At 34.3% G+C, this 20,223-nt stretch overlaps 1 protein-coding gene across 5 annotated transcripts in view; it reads right to left on the reverse strand.

The window, feature by feature from the left end:
* LOC120782274 (probable multidrug resistance-associated protein lethal(2)03659) overlaps positions 1–20,223 on the reverse strand; it is a 37,775-nt gene that overhangs the window by 16,095 nt on the left and 1,457 nt on the right. For 4 of the 5 annotated variants that reach the window (XM_040114465.1, XM_040114468.1, XM_040114466.1 and 1 more), the window contains exon 2: positions 18,945–19,186. The gene's annotated coding sequence lies outside the window, so the exon portion shown is untranslated. Of the gene's footprint in view, positions 1–18,944; positions 19,209–20,223 lie in introns of all 5 variants that reach the window. The other variant, XM_040114467.1, reaches the window with a different exon arrangement.

Raw genomic sequence — 20,223 nt, forward strand, 5'->3', positions numbered from 1 at the left:
TCAGTTTTGTTTTGACATTTGTGTAGTAAACACATGCGAAATACACTGTGTGCCACAACCGATATGCTGAAGGATGCATTTCCCGGGCGCCAATCTCCCGTTTTGGCGATTTGCACTGGCCAGCAAGTTCGCCTGATTTGACCGCTCCAGACTTCTTTTTGTGGGGCTTTTTGAAGTACCAGGTTTATGTCAACAAGCCTCAGACTGTTGCAGCTCTTAAAGACAATATCCGTCAAGAATGCGAGGACCTATCGCCGGAAGTTCTGGCCAAAGTGATGGAAAATGCCATAAAAAGGACTCAAATGACAATCAACTGTGGCGGCAGCCATTTACATGATATATTCTTGACTTGATGTAAAAAAATTTAAAAGACCAAAAAAAAAAAAAATAATCCACAAACAGAATCAAAGTTTTCCATTTTTTAAAAAAGTTTTTCACTTTCCAAAAAACATCGGAAGGTAATTTTTGCGCCACCTGTTAGAAAGATAAATGCTTAAAAGGTTTAGCAGAAATTATGCGGAAAAATGTATACTTCGACTGTATATTTTTGTAGAATTTTATAGCTGCAAGATTTCTAGAACAACCTTCGACACATGCAAAAATTAACGTGCAATTTATAGTTGGAGATTTCATAACAACTTTTTTATTGAGCAAAAACAATTTAGTGGAAATACTAAATGGATGAATTCTTCTAGTCCTAAGATGTCTACGGACTATTTAAGAATACCTCTCTGTTCTAAAGTTTGACTATCTCTGTAATTCCCTGCAAACTGGTATACAAACAACTATAGCTTCGGAAATTTAGAAGACTTTAGTTTCTTTTCAAAAAATGTTGGCTCTTGGGGTTGGGACATTCAAGTGCTTTTTATACATATTTCGGAGTAAGAGAACAAAACAAAATATTAATCATCGAAAATCTCTTTATTATTTTAAAAATATTCTCCATTAAGGGGTTATATACAGTTAGAATTTTCAAAAAATCAATTTTTATTTTATTTTATTTTTTTAATGTACTTCCATTTAAGAATACACACAGAAAATCGTTCGTATCGTTCCGGTGCATATTTTCGAAGTTACACGCAAATTTGAAAAGGCGTTTCAGAGTGCTTAGAAGTGCATTCCCAAGTTTAAACGCGTTTTTCTCGAAATGGTGTTTTCAAAGTCGTTGACCAACATTACTCGAAAACGGTTAAGCCGATTAGTCTCAAATTTTAACACGAGCCTCTTATTTATATTATTTTTTAGTACTAATTAGTATAATTTTTTTTTAACAAATTCAGTATGAAATTTTGGTCAAAAATCAAATTTTTTTAGAAACCGCCATTTTGTCAAACAATTTTATTTTGCATATTCCTCCAATTAATCACGAGTTTAACGAAATCGGTTTTTTTTTGTAATTTCGGAGGATTCAGTTCAGAGATATAGGGGCGCCCCAAAATGTCTTTTTTGAGAGGTGCTCCCGGAGATCAGCTGTAGTTCCTTTCCAAATAAATATTTTTACTAATACTAAGTCTTGAAATACAATTAAAAGATACCATAATATGTGTAGAAATTTTTGATTTAATAAATTTAAAAGTTTTCTAAGAAAAAATTGTGCAAAATTCGCTTTTTTCGGCCTTTTAATTACATTATATAGTATATAATCAACCCCTTAAGATCTATACACTTTTGTATGCGTTTGAACCAATTGCCAAAGCACTTTTACCACTCAGATTGAGTTATCTGCAAAACATGCGTTCTGAACCGTTATCGTATTTTTTCAACATTTCTCTCAACCAAGCGACACGATCGACAAACTGTGTTATCCAATGTGAAAAAAATGCCTATGCAATATTGAATGCATACTGGTCCCACTGATCGTAATACCTATAGTTCTCTCAATCTCACAATAGGTCACATAACGATCTTGCAATATCAGTTCGCGCACATTATCAATAGTTTCCGGAACAACAACTGATTGGACGACCTTCAGGAAATTCGTCTTAAAGTGATCTACGATCTCGTTTGGATTCACTATACCATCGATAAACGCTGGTCCTTGATGGTGCTTCATAGCCAAAAATTATAAGTTCATCGATGCACTGTTGCTGAGGGGATTATACAAAGTTGTAAAAATAATCGCCCGAAAATGTTCGCATTTCATACCATTTTTTACAGAGATTAATTAACAACTGACCAGATATTATATGTTCTGAGTAGTAACTATACCTTCAAAAATGTCAAACTGTACGATAAAGTTGCGAGTTGACAGATTGCAACACTAGGGTGTTAGTTAAATGGCTAAATATAAAAGTCAACCTACGTAGAAACCGCCTTAAAATTTCATTTTGTCCTAATTTTATAATATAGAATTTTTTCTTTCCATACAAAATATATTTTTCCTGCTGCATATGTTTAGACTCACTTTCATAACTTTTGAGATAAAATCCGACGAATAATATATTTACTTAATGGACGAGAAATTTCTCAGTCAAATTACTGTGTTCTAGAAGTTATATGTGCATTACTGTTAGAGCTTGCATAGGCTTACATATTCATACATACATATATACTACATATATACAGCGTTATTTATTTGTACACCAAATTAAAAACTATAATGAATGATGTGAAAATCTAAATCAAACATCACTCGTCACAGCCGTCTATCCGTATCACTGGTTGAAAACCGAAAGTAAATATGTATGTAATGAGAAATCAATTACGGAACTCAATCATACTCACTGAAGTATTATCTAACGAATAAACAACGGAAAAAACAGCGTGTATAACAAATAGAAAATGATCTTAATTGACTTGCACCATCGAAGAGGAAATGAAATGCATCGAAACAATAAGAAAATACGCAAACAAATTCCATTGAATTGTGATATAATAAATGCACAAACCCAAATTGCATGTCAATTGTTAATTTAGAAAAATAAATTACGTACATATGTATACGTTTCATTTCAATGGAGACTTTTAAGACAGCAAGAATTTCTGTCATGTTTTTTTTTAGAAACTTCTGTTCAAGTACTTAATAAAAATTATTTTTTGAGTGTATAACAATAATTGTCTAGAGATAGAGATATAGTACAGCTGTGCCACAGTTTTCTAGAACCCATCGGATTTTAAGCCATACAGGGTTTGTCCCGAAAGTAGTAGGATTGATTTTCTTCCGCCGCCACTGTACTTCGGAGCCTGCGCGCACCGACTGGATTCGGCAGAAGGCGTTCTTAGCTAACGAACGAGCGGCTGGTTAGTTGTTTCCGAGCACCTGGAGAGTCAGGACATGGTGCAAGCAAAAAATGCAGCGTTCGACAGAGACGTTTGATATGATCAAGCAGGCTTTCCTAGATGTTGCTTTAGCAAGAAATGGTATGTTTCGGTGGCACCAGACCGTTTTTTAGGACTGGGAAGAGGTCGCTGATGGAGACCGTTCTAGAAGACCTGCGACTTCGACAAACACCGACAATGAGACTTGTGTGCGCGAAGTCGTCCGTCGACTAAGTATTTGTTTAATTGCACCAGATGTTAAATTTATCAAAATCTGTGGTTCATGACGTTGTGATGGAGCAGTTGAACATGCGCAAGGTGTGTGCGAAAATGGTCCCAAAAGTGCCGACTGATGACCAGAAATTGCGGAGAGTGGAAGGGTGCCAAGAAAATGTGAACATGTGTGAAAGTGATCCCCAATTTTTGAATAACGTAATCATGTATCTTTGAGTAAGATCTCGAGACATAGAGGCAATCTTTTTCAAGCATTTTGAGACGACAGAAGGGATCCAAGCAGCATGCACCTCGGCTTTCAAGGCTATTCCGAAGAATGCCTTCCGTGACGCCTTCAATGCATGGAAATCGCGCTGGCAACGCTGCATCGACGCAAAAGGAGCCTATTTTGTAAGTTTTTAAAGAATTGTAACGATTGGTTCAACAAATTTTTTTAAATCGACTCAGTCCTATTACTAGCCGGGCAAACCCTGTAATGCCATAACTCATCAGCAGTCGAACTCTTTTAATTGTAGGGTTTTCAAGTCAATTATTATGACGTATTTCAGACCAGTCTATAAACGATGGGATCTAAAATATTCAATTTGAATAAAACAACAACACACAAACACTTTATATAAATACTAGGGGATCCGGCCACGCGTTGCTGTGGTATACATTTTATACTATTATTCATATAATAAACTACTCAATACAGTGATAATTTTATTTACGAATAAAGGCGAAAACATTTTTGTCGGTATAAGAATTAAAGAGATTGTACTTGAGGTTTAATTTTGAATATGTTCATACAAATAAATTTATTGGGAAAAATAACGAATTTAGGGCTGATTTCTCAACGTCTGGTTTCCAGCCTTTCTGTGCAGTTAATAGCGTTGTCCGCTTAATAGAGCGTCCATTAAATACAGCTTTCACTGTATTTTTTATTTATGAATTGTCTTACTATCCTATCTTCTAAGTTGGTTCCAATTGGACACGGAGTGCTAAATTTTACTAAAATCGGTTCAATAGTTTAGGAGTCCATCGCGGACAAACAACGTGGCACGTACTTTTTATACTAATAAAGAAGATAATATTTTTAGTCCCACATCCCAATAACTAAGTGCCGGTGCTAAGTTAAGTGAAGTTGTGTTGGCAGTGAATTTTTTTATTTTTAAAAAGTTTAACGTTAGCGTCGAGTTAGAGAGACAGATTTTGCAATATCATGCCGTACTTATTCCTAAAACCGCCTAACTCAGAGACAGAACATATGTATGTACATATGTAATAGCAAAGATCTCGACTTTGTTTTTTTTTTTAGTTACCGATGTACAATTAAAAATACATTATTTAAAAAAAAACCCTACATTTTATAGGCTCTTAGTTTTTTCTGGTATAGTCAAAGCATTGAGTTCACATGGAATTAAATACTCAAAGCAATGCACGTTTTCATATAACCGGATGTTGTATTTGTGAAGTTTTCCATAAGAGCAAATATAACGAAGCAATTCAACAAAAAGTGCCTACTTAATTAATTGCAATAAACACATATTTACATATTTGCGAATGTAGTGAAAATCAATGCTTCATATTGAAAGTTTACGTAACACTGCATATCTATCTTTAAGTAAATAACATAAGTAGATGTGTTATGCACGTAGGCGCCGTACTGCTTACAAGCATACCACACACCCCGACTTTTTGGCGCAAATTGGCTATTTCATGATAAAATATATCAATCAATTGACAGCTTTATTTTATCAAAAGGGCGTTTCAAACTAGCAAATGCAGGGTTGATATTGATAATATCGTGCGTTTTGCTGACGTCATAGTAGGGCATGCCTGATAATTATGGTTGCTTGATACTCTTTTGACTAGAAAAGAAATTTTTTTCAACCGAACGATTTGAGAACGTCTGATGTACTTTTCCATTAGTTAATTAACATTCGAATAACCGAGTCCTGGATCATACCGATAGGAATCTAAAATTTTACAAAACGAATTTTCTAATACTATATATATATGTATATACTACTGATTTATTCACTCTTCGAAATTCCTCAGAATTTTATTTATAAAGCGATTAAATTTTAAGTGGTATCAATGAGTGAAAGCTTATTCAAGAAATTAAATTTTGCAAAAATAGTATTTCCGACGGTTGGAATTTAAGTGTGCTCTGCCCAATCCACAAAAAGGGAGACCTCGCAATCTGCGCCGACTAGCGTGGGATAAGCCTCCTCAACATTGCATATTAGGTTCTATCGAGCGTACTGTATGAAAGCTCACCGGCCACAAACTGATTGGACCTTATCTGTGTGGCTTCAGGCCTGGAAAATTAACAACTGACCAGATATTCACCATACGCCAAATCTTGCCAAAGACCAGTGAAAAGAGGATCGACACACCTCTTCGTCGATTATAAAGCTGTTTTTGACAGCACGAAAAGGAGCTGCCTTTAGGCCGTTATGTCTGTATTTGGTATCCCCGCAAAACGAATACGGCTGTGTAAACTGATTTTGAGCATACCAAAAGCTCCGACAGTATAGGGAAGAACCTCTCCGAGCCGTTCGATACCAAACGAGGTTTCAGACGAGGCGACTCCCTGTCGTGCGACTTCTTTCATTTACTGCTGGAGTAAATAATTCGAGCTGCAGAGCTGAATAGAGAAAGTAAAATCTTCTACAAGAGTGTACAACTGCTGGTGTACGCCGATGACGTCGATATCATTGGCAAAGACGAATACCGCAGTCGATCGAACGATGAGCAGTACTAGATATACGACGCCATTGACATAGTTCAGCGAATTAGGAGACAGCGGCTACGCTGGCTAGGTCATGGCGTCCGAATGGGTGAAAACACTCCAAAGTATTCGGCGCAGTACCCGCTGGTGGAAGCAGAGGAAGAGAAAACTTCCACTCCATTGGAAAGACCAAGTGGAGAAGAACCTGGTTACACTTGAAATCTCCGATTGGCGCCAAACAGTGAAAACAGAAGAGCGACTGTTGTAAACTCAGCTATAACCCTCGTAAGCGGTGTCTACGCCAATAAAGAAGAAGGAGAAGTTAGAATTTATAAATGACTTAGTCACCGTTTTATAAGAAATACGAGATGTTTTTTTATGTATGTATGTATGTATGTATGTACCTAAGTATTCACCACAACTTCCTATTTTCCCCAAGTTGGCAGTTTTTTCAATAACGCATATGACTAATATTAATATTTCATAGAACTTATCTTAAACATGCTTTCTTACGTTCGTAAATGCATACTAACATTCATACGATTATTCATCGAGGATTATAAAAATGTATTCGTCTGGTTTTGAGACATACCAATGAAATTTAATACCTAAGTGTTTTTTTGATATTCTATTGAACATTTGACGGAAACGACCAGATCGGACAACTATATCACATATCTGTCATATAACCGATTATTGAGATTTTTTAAACTTCGTCTCAAAATCGCTGGCTCGAAACCGGTTTTAGAGCCATAGTCTCAGAGGCAAAGTTGTTCAGAATGATCCGTAGAACATTTCCCGCATACGCGATTTTATAGAAGAAAAATAATCGACTCGCTCCAACGTACACATGTATGTATATAAAAGTGCACATGGACACATTTGAAATTTTATACATGTAAGCCGGTATGTACATACATGTGTATGTATATATTTATATGTATAAGCGCACACATTTATTTACTTCTTACCTGCGATGAAGCTTTCAAATATGATTGATAGCATAAGCTTCGACGTGTCTTGAGGGGCACACCGCGTGTGACCGCATAAAAAATGTGAATTTTAGGAATTATATAAAGTGTTTTAAGGTTTTGAGGATATAGTAAAATAAAAATAATATTGGGTAGTCAAAAAAATCTTTTCGTATTTTCTCAATAGATGTAGTCGTATATCCCCAGTGCTACCAATCACATTGTGTCATACCGTATAGTGTTGGAAAGGTGAGATTTTAAGCTTCATTTACCTAAAAAAAATAATTCGCGGAAGGTAAAAAAAAGTTACAGCTGTTCAGAAATGGGTGATAATAATGAAGAAATTCGCTATATTTTGAAATTTTTGTAAAAAAAAGGGAAGAATGCCACGGAAGCAGGGGCGTCGCGAGGACCCAGATCATGGGGGTCTGAGTCCCTTTGAAATGCCGACTCATTTCAAGAATTTGCCGATTTAATGTATATGTTTATAAATATGTATATATAAAATAAGGATATCTTCATTTCTGATAAGGTATTACGGAGAAGTTTGGCAACATAATAGCATAATATACATATTAGTATAATCATCATTTAATATGTTTCTCTTAATATAAAATACATACATATATTGTTCAGCGACGTGTTAAGCGGGAAAAAACAAGATTTTCTTAAGAAATTGAATTGCAAAAAATATAAATTTCTGAGTTATATTTTCACTCTGCGATGTTTCAACATTGACCATTTTCCAACAACATCGCGCAGATCGATTTCGTCTACTTTATCTTTGAAGAAGAAAGCAGCATCAAAGAATTCAAATGTTCATCCCCCATTGTTGTACGCAAATCGTTGAAAACAAATTTCAATTTACTAAAAGAACGTTCACATGAAGCTGACGTGACAGGAGCAGTCATTGTGTAATGAACAATTTTGTACGCAGAAGGAATGACCTTTCTCAATTTGTACGCTACTATAGAAATGTCATCGAAAGATTTACACTCTTTACATGAATCAAAAAGAATTTGTGTTTCAGCAAAAATACAATCTAGATCTTCACTGAAGAACTTAGGTTCCAATTGCACAACAAATTGTATAGATTCTATTGTAATATTACTTCTGTTAGCTGGAATCCTGAACATCTCTTGAATGGGTTTGAAGGTTGACATAGTTTCTTGCAAATTATTTTGAATACAATTTTTGAAATTTTCGAGGACAATTTTGAATTCTTTTCTATAAAATGCCTGGAAATCAAAATTACAAGCAGTTGCTGGATTATCGTCATATTTCTTCGGAGCACGGCGTGTTCTGTGGTGTTTCGAAAAGTCATTTTCAGGGTTGATCTGACACTTTTCAGCAAATGCAACTGAACTCGCTAGCAATGCGTTAATTTGCGAATCGTCATTCATTTGTTGGAATGACACTGATGTGCTTTCAATCAGCAATAATGCGTCAATGCGAAAATACCGACTCGTTCATGGTGTCACACCCCCCCTCGCGACGCCCCTGCACGTAAGCCACCAATAAAATTTGTGAAGTTTACGGAGACGATGCTGTATCGCGATACTGTTCGCGTAGCACAACAATGGTTTGCTCGCTTCCGTTCTGGAAATTTCGAAATTTCGATTTACACTGATGGAAGTTTTGCACTGATAGAATAATGTCTCTAGCGGAAAAATGGCAAAAAGTGGTCGACCAAATAAATATCTGTTATTTATTTATTAGTATAAATATAAAAAAATAAGTTTAAGTTTGATTAGAAATACGAAAAGACTTTTTCGACTACCCATAAATAAAAAAAAATCAAAACATTCTTTTCGTGTATATTATTGAACATGAAATTTTTTTATCTTCAAAGCAAATAAATGTACAGCTTTGAAAATAATATATATTCTTATACAAAATGTAGCGCTATACCAGATGGAACCGTTATTTTAACATTTACTTTAAAAATTATGAGGTTTGTTCAAAAAGTGTTGTATTTCTTAAGAATGTGTTTATTTATTCATGAATATCTATTTTATTCTCTTCAAAGTAATCACCCCCAGATACATATATTCCATTTTTGCCAGAATTTAAAAATATAATTTTTGGTCTTATATAGCTCCTTCTTCGATGCAGTTTTTATCTCAACCGTCGCGAAGTCCTTTCACAGGCCTCTTCAGTTTTGGAAACAAAAAAATCATAGGAGGCCAGATCTGGGGAATACGCAGGTTGTTTTTTTTTTTTTTTTGCCAATTATTCGCGCACAAGCAACGATCCGTGAGCAGGGACGTTATCAGTACTTATTCGTTCTTTCACAAATCCGGGCGTTTCTGGCGAATTGCATAGCGCAAATTCCGCATAACTTGCAGATAATATTCTTTAAAAATTATGTAAATGTAATAAATTAACTAAACATTCAAATTCTTGTCTGCATAAGTAAGCGATATGAGCACTATTGCCACTTGAGAAAATCTTTGGGTACCAGAATGCCCGTCAAATCGGTCAAAAAACCACAAAATTTTCTTACCATCAAAATAATGAGTTTTATTTCACTTCATATTTGGAAAAACATGTACACATGTACATATGTATATACAAATAAAATTTACCTAAAGGCACACATTTCTTTTCTTCAAACCATTTACCGAGCGCGAAGTAGCATTAGCTACTGTTAGTTTAGGTTAGGTAACGATATGTAAATTATGTACGAACACAACATAATTATAATACGATGACTTGCAAATAAAATATTCTGTTTGTTTTTCAAATAAAATATGTACTTACAATATTTCATAAACATTTACGTATGTATGTACATATGTTAATTTGTTTTGACACCCAACAAATTACCGCATAACCACATGCTATCCAAAAATAATTTTTTTGCAAATTAACCGAAATACATACATATATACATAATTTATATATAATGTACTAGTAAATGCCATACCAAGAATACGAGCCCCTATAAAAAGTCTGTGTGGTGAATAACGTAAACACAATCTACGTTCCATAGCAACTAAATGATGGCCACGCGTTGACTCCCATGGCAATTTTTTCGCAATAAAATAATTATTTATTAACAAATATCTTGATGAAGGCGTTGATAACCATAAAATAAACGTTAAAAAATAGCAGACAGAAACGGAACAAAAACATTACCTTCGGTTGTAAATAAGCCACTTTACCCCTGACGGAAAAATGTTCCCATCCACAATTTCGGTCAGGCAATTTGCCGCCAAGAATTAAATAAATTAAATTATCAAATATTCGTTTCGCTAATCACACCCAAAGTGCAATACACGGATCGATGTGAATATTACATATAAACCATAAAGATGTGTGCGCACAATCATTAGCCCTATGGTACATATCCACGTATTCCCTTTACTCGTGAGTGTGACGTGACGTTAAGTCACTTAAAAATGTCAACATACATACTACATATGTATGTACATACTTATGTATATGAGATAAAATTGTTTACATTGAAGAATGTTTAAGTTTGCGTGCATGATTATTATTATTTTTACGCGAATTTCTCACTTTAACGCGATTGCTTTCTTTCGTTTTTTGCGTGGTCTTAAACTTTGGAAAATTATTTTGTAGCAAATGATACTGAATTTTGCACGAATTTTTCAAAAATAATTGAGTCTCTGCATGTTAAGATATAAAGAACTACATCGGAATTTCTTACTATTGATTCTGATACAAATTCTAGTGATATCAGCGCCGGCCATCAAAATAAGTGGCTAAGAATAATTTAAACTGCGAATTATGGCAGTGATTAAACAGCATTCAACGGTTTTTTCAATAAATCTACCTATTTTTTATTTTCTTCTCTTTTATATATGGTTTTTGTTTTGTATTTTTTATTTTGTTATGAGTGAATAAATCATAAGTCTGAAATTTGAAACTTATTGTATTATTTTTGAATATTTTTTTGCGCGTATATTTTGTTATACGCGATATTTTTTATATTCGGAACCAATTCGTCAGTTAATATTGGAAAACTAACTAACTTTACGCGATTTTTTTATGCGATTAGTGGCAGAACCAAAAATTTAATTTAATTATACCTATAATGTGTAATTTGGTCGAACTGCCCTAGAGCACTGTAATGTATTTAAGATAATAGTTCCGTGGGGGCTTTGGTTTAAAAGAGTGCAACATGATATCAAAAAATGTAATGCGGATATTAATTTTTTATTAGACCTTGAGCTAACATTTTTTAAAGACCTTGATCTAAACATCATACATATTTCTAATATAATCCTTGGGTTGAAGTTTTTCACATCAACTAAATATAATAAAAATCTTTGGTTATGTTTATCTCACATATAGATATGTATGTACATACATAAGTAGATATGTACATACATATACATATGTATGTATATCATTTGCGGATAACTTCAATATCATTTTCGCTAATGCGTAGCAAAATCTAGTAATAAAGTCAAGTGAGTCTATGACCTGTAGTATAAGTTAATTTAATACCAAATTTAATTGTAATCCATTGACGATGTCGAAAAATAATGAATTTTGAATTCTTTCGAAACATTTGTAATATACGTTCCGAGCTACCTCATCACCAATTTTCAGAAAAATCGTTTCAGCAGTTCTTGAGTTATTATACACAAAAATTGCGATTCAAAGCAATTTCATTCCTATTAGTATAATTGAAAAGCACAACAGTCTAAATTTGATCCGGCTGCAACGCTGAAGTATCAGCCATTTAACCATAACCTATAATTGAAAAGCAATGGATCTAACCATTGAATCCGTTTCAAACGAAAAATTGGTGATTCGAGTTTCTGTTGATGAGCGAGTTGCAGAAGTTTAAAAAATGAGACATTGGTAAGTATTTATGTGATAAAATTGCAAACAACGTCACAAATTATGTTTAAATGTGTATTTTAGAGTTGAGAGACAGAAACACACCAACAAAGATCAATTTGAAACACATACTGAAGGGATTTTTATGAAGATGGAATTATTACCAAGCGTTTATATTATCGGTTCGTTTAAAGGTTAGTACAGATTTTAAGTTTACAATTCAAATTAAATTTCTGGAACAGAGAGTAGATCCTACAGCCCAATAAGTAGTCCGATTCCGCCCTTCTATGAACTAGTTATTTTTTTTTTAGTTTCATCAAGATATCTCGTTTTTTACTCAATTCGCAGTTTGCACCTACCCAAGCATATTTTTATCCGGCCAAGGACTGTAAGGCATTATTCAAAATTACTTCAGGAATGTTTTCAGGAGATTCAACAACAATAGGAGTAACCGCTTTAATGGGTATGTTTGCCAATGCTATAAAAGTTTGATAGTTTGGTTTTCCGCTCAAAAACGAGCTGTGTTCCACACTTTGAAATCTAACGTTCTTGGACCAACATCTATTTTCATCTGTTATAAATCCGGCTACGCAAATTTCATTACCCACCCGTAATCTGTCATAGCAGCATTTGAAGGGGTAAATTCTCGCGGCGACTTCTACGTGAGCAGCTGTTGACCAAGTGGATTTTCGCCGAAAAATGCGACTTAGAGAATCACGTGCCTTTTTAGAAGTTCGATTTATGGAAGGAAATTTGTAGGAACTCTGACTTCTATTGCAAATTCTAGAGTTCAAGTCATGGAGTACTTCGAGCTACGGAAGATATGCATTTAATGGGTGCTTTCACTTTTCTAGCCTCCTTCCACAAATCACTTGGGACACTTTATTTATACAAATGCTATATATCGTCACCTAAAATGCAAAATAACGTATCATCAAAAACTTCGAAATTGAGTGCTGCGTTGATTACGATCCACTATTTCAAATTACATATGTACATATACATATGTAAGTACATATGTCCAACATTTTAAAGTTCTGCTAACAGATATAACCTAGTTTTAACCAGTATTTAAATTTTGTTTCACTTATGTTTCATTTTATTACGTGTTTCATTCCTTCCTCTGTAAATTTTGGAAAATGTTGTTACGTTATTTTGCATTTCAGGTGACGATATACATACATATAAGTACATACATACCTATACACATGTTTATGTATAAATATTAACGTCGAGCCCCAAGCCTCACTCAGCGACAGAATCTTCAAAATGACTAAGTGAGTTGTGTTCCTTGTATTTTGCAGTTAGCAATGAATGCAACAAATCGTTGTAATTCAGTTAAGTGGTGGAACGTCTGCTTTATACTTTAATATGATTACATATGTACATATGTATATATGCATATTTATTATTTATTAGCAAATTTAGCTTTTTTATGCTTTTATGGTTTCTATTTGTGGGTTCGTCGTGCTTTTCATGCACTTTGTTCTCTTATTGGCACAAACTATTTTGCTTTTACTTTTTCTAATTCACTTACGCACTATTTTTATTTTACTTTAGCAACATGATTTTACTTTTGCTACAGAGTATAATATTTTGTTCACCTAACGTATCACCTAAAAAAACAGCGAGAAAATATAGGGTTATATGTGTATATATATACATATGTATATCAGGATGACAAGATGAGTTGAAATCCGGTTGGCAAACAATTTTTAAAAAGTGTACGTGGCCCCGCCCTCTCCTAAACCATTAAAGCTATAGCAACCAAATTCATCTAGCACAAATATTTTAAGAACTCCTGCCAACAGTGTGAATATTGATGAAATCGGATGGTAACCCCCTCACTTCCCATATAACGGTATTGCTAAAAAATACTAAAAGCACGATAATTGAGTAGCTAAATACACCAGAGACATTAAATTTTACTTTCGAGATGTTATGTGAGGCCTTTAATACAGCCTAGGTCAAAATTGGGCCACTTTTAGGTGAAATCACACATCTAGAGACCTGTCGAAGGAATTTCAACAAAATTTGGTACATGACATCCCTCTGGCATTTTTGTAGAAATGAGTGAAATCGGATTACAGCCACGCCTACTTCCCGTAGAACACAATTTTAAATTCCATTTGAAACTCTCACTTTCTAGTATACAAATCAATAATGAATTAATATATCAGAATAAAATTTTGCTTTATTTGGGCATTTGAGATGAGCCACCTTATGATTAGAAATTACGTAAATCGCACCAAAACTGTTCAAGCCCCTAGGTACTGAATATTGACCCTGAATATATACCCTGTGCTTATGGTAAGTTGACTTTCTACGGAAAATATCGATAAATGTGTGGGATATATAATGGAAATTCTGAGAGAATCCCTTCCTGATAGTAGTATGTACATATGTGTGCTACAAATGTGTTAAGTCGGGTCAATACTTCCCTTAGCCCCGATATGCCTAATATCAAGGTTTTCGCACTTCCAGGCGACTTTATACCGCACATATCGACCAATATGTGAGTTATCTTAATAAAATTGAGAGAGCGTGTTTTCTTATAACGGTGCACATTTGTGCTCACAATAAAGAAAATCGGGTGAAAACTCGCCCTAGACCCCATATATGTACTTGAAGGTAGTTCCCTGGCTTTAAGGGAAGCTTTAGAAGCTTCAAAAAATCGATTTTTTTTTTTTTGCTTAAATCTCTTTAAAAATAATGTAAGAATATGTCCCCAAAGTTACAGATGGAAATTCGAAATATTTTCGAAGCTAGAAGGGAAATAGTGACCGAGCGTCTAACAGATGTATGAGCGCTTGAGCACAAAGCGAAAACTTTGAGGGCAGGAAAGAAAAAAAACTAAACCTCGTATGGAATTGGGGCAAAGTTTATTAGCTTTGGCATTAAATTATCTGCTATTTAAACTAAAAAAACTAAGAAAAGTTAAGTTTGAACAAATTTTTAAACAACATAAAGTCAATTTTTTTTTTGTCAAATCTACCTTTTTTTCAATTTATAAAAAATTTGTAAAATTTTACACTTTTTTTGGAATTTTTTTAGTTTAACTAGAAGATAAATTATTAAAAAATATGAATCTCTTTGAATTTTTTATTTCCAGCAGAAATTGCGACTTGCATCCTGCTCGCCGTCCGACAAATGCACATGCGAGATGCATCGGCCAATTGCTACCCAAAGGCGGAATATCAAAAATTTCGTATCCAAAAAATTTGTGAATGATGCTTAAATATATAACTATAAACCCTTGAAATTTCGCTTTAATCAGTTATTTCTTTCCCTCACAAAAAAATCTTCAAAAAAATAAGCAGGCTCCCCCCTTAATCCTTACAAGTTGCAAATAGCCGGTTATATCCGCACTTAGCTCTTCCTTACTTATGTTTCTATTATTATTATTATTATTTCGAAGTCAGCACTTATTCAATTAAACTGCCCTCACACGATTGTTCTGCTAATATTTATTTTCTTAGAAATCCGCACTATGCTCACTGCAGTCGCCGCTTGGTGAATACAAGTTTTACAAGAAATATACATACAATACATAAATGCATGCGATGCAGTCTACCCACATAAATATTGTTACCTGCCGGCTCCATAAAACCATTGCTTTAAACTTTAAACTCAGTTAATGTTATATGTACATCAAATGTAGCGCCAGTCATACAAGGGTCTCATATGAAAATTCTGTGTTGCTCATACGGCATGGTAATGTTTGCATGCTCAACTTCAACTGTTGCTGAATTTACGTTGGATAATTTTATTGGGCAAAAACTCTAAATTCAGCGGGTGTTTGCAAAAACAATCTACTTGGGGAAATAACAGCCATCCTAATGTACATATGTATGTATATACATGTATACATTGTCATAAATGCATGTATGCATATGTAAATTATATGGCGTTCGTAAGCATACATATACGATACAATGACTTGCAAGTAAAATATTCTGTTTGGTATCATATTAATTGTGTGCATATGTATGTATGTATATAGTATGTAACTACATATCCAATAAACCGCGTGCTATCCAATAATAAAATTTTTACAAATTAACATATACATACATATGTATGTAAACATAAGCATTTACATACATACATATACATATATATATATATCTATATACATATGTATATGTATGTATGTACATATATGTATTTATGTTATCTAACTGATGATTGTTTTCAGCATTAATTTAATGATATTCTTATATGTACATTTTTATATGCCATACCAAGGATAGGTGCCCCTGTATACCCCCTAGAAAAGTCTGTGTGGTGAATAAAGTAAAAAAAAAACTGAGTACCATAGCAATTAAATTATGCCCACGCGTTGACTCCTATGGCAATTTTTTCGCAATAAAATACTTATTTGATAATAAATTTCTTGATCAACGCGGTGGTAATCACAAATTAAACACAAGAGCACTCATAAACAAGAAAAAACTTTATCTTTGGTTGTAAATAAGCTTTATTATTACCCCTGACAAAAAAGTTCTCATACAAGATTTCGGTTTTTCAATATGTATGGTAGCTATGTACATACATATATGCTATACTAGTCCGATCAAAACAATTTGTTCAGTAATTCAATTGGACAATAATCCGTGCCAAGTTTCGGAAGATATCTTCTCAAATAAAATATAGGCAGTTACATACTTACATATGTATATGTATGTAATAATGCTCCCATATCGGCGGTCCCGACAAATGATTGGCTTCTTGGGAGCGTAGTGAAAATTTGCAAATCTGTAGGTATTATAAAAACACAGACTGACATCGATCTAATTGAAATAGTCCTCTGCTATTACATGACATAGACGAGAACATTTGGCGGTTAAACTTAAAACTACAACACCAGATAGATAGATATAATTTAAGCTTTGCACCGGGACATATGTAAGTTCTCTTGTGGACACCTCTCTGTCACAACAACTCATATAAACTCAGCACACTGATAAATTCCAGTATACTGCTGGGTGTTATTGAAGCGATGTGATCCCTAATCGGATACTTAGATCCAAGGGCTTCCGTTCTCTCGACAGTCGGGTCTATATAACCGGAACGGACCCGGATTCTTTATCCGTTTAAGGACTGTCAACACGGCAGAATTCTGCCGCTACAGCAACAACAACAACTTCCAAGAGCTTTGATTTTGCATCTACAGTCTGCTGTGCAGTCTAGCATCAGGTGATCGAGCGTTTTCGGCTCCCTGTCGCAGAACCGACAGTTTGAACAAGGGGTTAGACCCAAATTACAATGCGACAAGTAGCCGAAATTTGTACCTCGGGAGGTTAAATGTGCTTTTACACCTAGTGAGGTCGTAAGAATCCCTTAACAACTTTGCCTGGCGCACACCTGTAACTTGCAGCCAATACTTTTTCGTGCCCACTCTCTTCTCCTTATGAAACAACTCCTTTATGTTATGAGAACCAACCACAATTCAGTGTTTCGATCCCACCATTCTAGTAGCAGCTGCACAGCGGACAAACTCGTCAGCTAGTTCATTGCCGTCCATACCAGTGTGATCTGGCACCTAGCTAAGCTGCACTTGGTTGCGATCTGTCGGACTATTCAGCTGTTCTATGCACTCCTGCACCAATAGTGATTTAATCTCATAAACTGAAAACACCTTAAGTGCCGCTTGACAATCATTGACTATTGCGATACATTACTCCAAAAATAGCATACTTAGTATATATGTATGTAAATATTTTTTTTTCTGCCAAAAAATTGTACTAATATTATAAATTAAAAATTATAGGAAATGGGTATTCATTTTACCAAACTATAAATTTCATGAAATTTTGAGTAGATCTGAACCGTTGGTATGTATGTAACCGGAACCCAGCGGATTTTTATCCGATCAGAACTGTCAACTCGCCAGCATTCTTCTATGTTACTTTAGGTATACATATATTTTCTGTTGATACAAAAAAAAAAACTTGAGATCCGGCAACAAGAGGGGCAGAAATTTGTATGGGTATGTTTGCAAATACTATAAAAGTTTGATAGTTTTGGTTTTCCGCTCATGACGAGCGGTGTTCTAAACTTTGAAATCTAACGTTCTTGGGTTGACGTCATTTTATAATTTGACTCTTTATTACATTTATTTGTTCTTCAATGATTTCATTGCAGTTTGTAAGTGGAAATATTATTAAACATTTGATTTAGTAGAACTTCTTTTTAGGAAGTTGTAAAAAAATTATTCTTTGATGGCTGAAAAGAGGATTCCTAGCATCATGCGTATATGCGTTTTATGTACATATGAACAGAAAAAACATTTACATATACAATTCACAGTAACACAATTAAATAAATTTTAATTTTAAAAACCTTTTAACTCTTAGAGTACACAATATCTTATAAGTGAAATAAAAAAATATGTAATGAATATGACAACTTGAGCGATAGCGCCAAATTGAAATTGTGTGTAAGTAATTGCATTTTTCCAAGAATTCCAATATTTCCTTCACCTCTTTAATTTATGTCAATATATGCACTTGTCATATCTGAGAGCATTTAACAGCAACGGTAACGGTAAATATTTTACATTTGTCTACATATGTATATACATATGTACATACAATATATAAATATGTAAAATAATAAATAAAATGCATTTAATGGGTGCATTCACTTTTCTAACCTCCTTTCATAAACTACTTGGGTAAACTTATTCGCTTTCATTTCGCAATACATTTGTACAAAAATGGTATGTACGTACATACATATGTATGTACAGCACCAACCCTCACTCCGCGATAGAATCTTCAAAATGACTAAGTGAGTTGTGTTCTTTGTATTTTGCAGTTAGTATTGAATGCAATGAATTGTTGTAATTCAGTTAAGTGGTGGAACATCTGCTTCATACTTTAATATGATTACATATTAATACATATGTATATACATATATTATTTACTAGCATATTTACCTTTTTTATGTTTTTACGGTTTCTATTTGTGGGTTCGTCGTGTTTTCATGCACTTTGTTCTATTATTGGCACAAACTATTTTGCTTTTACTTTTTGTAAATCGGTTACGCACTATTTTTATTTTATTATAATTTTTTTCGAATCGAAGTCATCACTTCATATCAAATTAAACTGCATTCTCGCGATTGTTTTGCGAATATTTTCTTAGAAATCAGCACTATGCTCACTGCAGACACCGCTTGCTGAATACAAGTTTTAAAAAAACTATATGTACATACAATACATCCAGACATACAATACATCCAGACATATATCGGGGTGATTTTTTAAGAGCTTTATAACTTTTTTTTAAAAAAAAACGCATAAAATTTGCAAAATCTCATCGGTTCTTTATTTGAAACGTTAGATTGGTTCATGACATTTACTTTTTAAAGATAATTTCATTTAAATGTTGACCGCGGCTGCGTCTTAGGTGGTCCATTCGGAAAGTCCAATTTTGGGCAACTTTTTCGAGCATTTCGGCCGGAATAGCCCGAATTTCTTCGGAAATGTTGTCTTCCAAAGCTGGAATAGTTGCTGGCTTATTTCTGTAGACTTTAGACTTGACGTAGCCCCACAAAAAAATAGTCTAAAGGCGTTAAATCGCATGATCTTGGTGGCCAACTTACGGGTCCATTTCTTGAGATGAATTGTTCTCCGAAGTTTTCCCTCAAAATGGCCATAGAATCGCGAGCTGTGTGGTATGTAGCGCCATCTTGTTGAAACCACATGTCAACCAAGATGCTAACAAACTTTTTGTTGCCAAAAATGGAAGAACTGAACTTGGTTGACATGTGGTTTCAACAAGATGGCGCTACATGCCACACAGCTCGCGATTCTATGGCCATTTTGAGGGAAAACTTCGGAGAACAATTCATCTCAAGAAATGGACCCGTAAGTTGGCCACCAAGATCATGCGATTTAACGCCTTTAGACTTTTTTTTGTGGGGCTACGTCAAGTCTAAAGTCTACAGAAATAAGCCAGCAACTATTCCAGCTTTGGAAGACAACATTTCCGAAGAAATTCGGGCTATTCCGGCCGAAATGCTCGAAAAAGTTGCCCAAAATTGGACTTTCCGAATGGACCACCTAAGACGCAGCCGCGGTCAACATTTAAATGAAATTATCTTTAAAAAGTAAATGTCATGAACCAATCTAACGTTTCAAATAAAGAACCGATGAGATTTTGCAAATTTTATGCGTTTTTTTTTAAAAAAAAGTTATCAAGCTCTTAAAAAAA

This window comes from Bactrocera tryoni, chromosome 1 (genome assembly GCF_016617805.1).
Source record: "Bactrocera tryoni isolate S06 chromosome 1, CSIRO_BtryS06_freeze2, whole genome shotgun sequence".
Taxonomy (NCBI): domain Eukaryota; kingdom Metazoa; phylum Arthropoda; class Insecta; order Diptera; family Tephritidae; genus Bactrocera; species Bactrocera tryoni.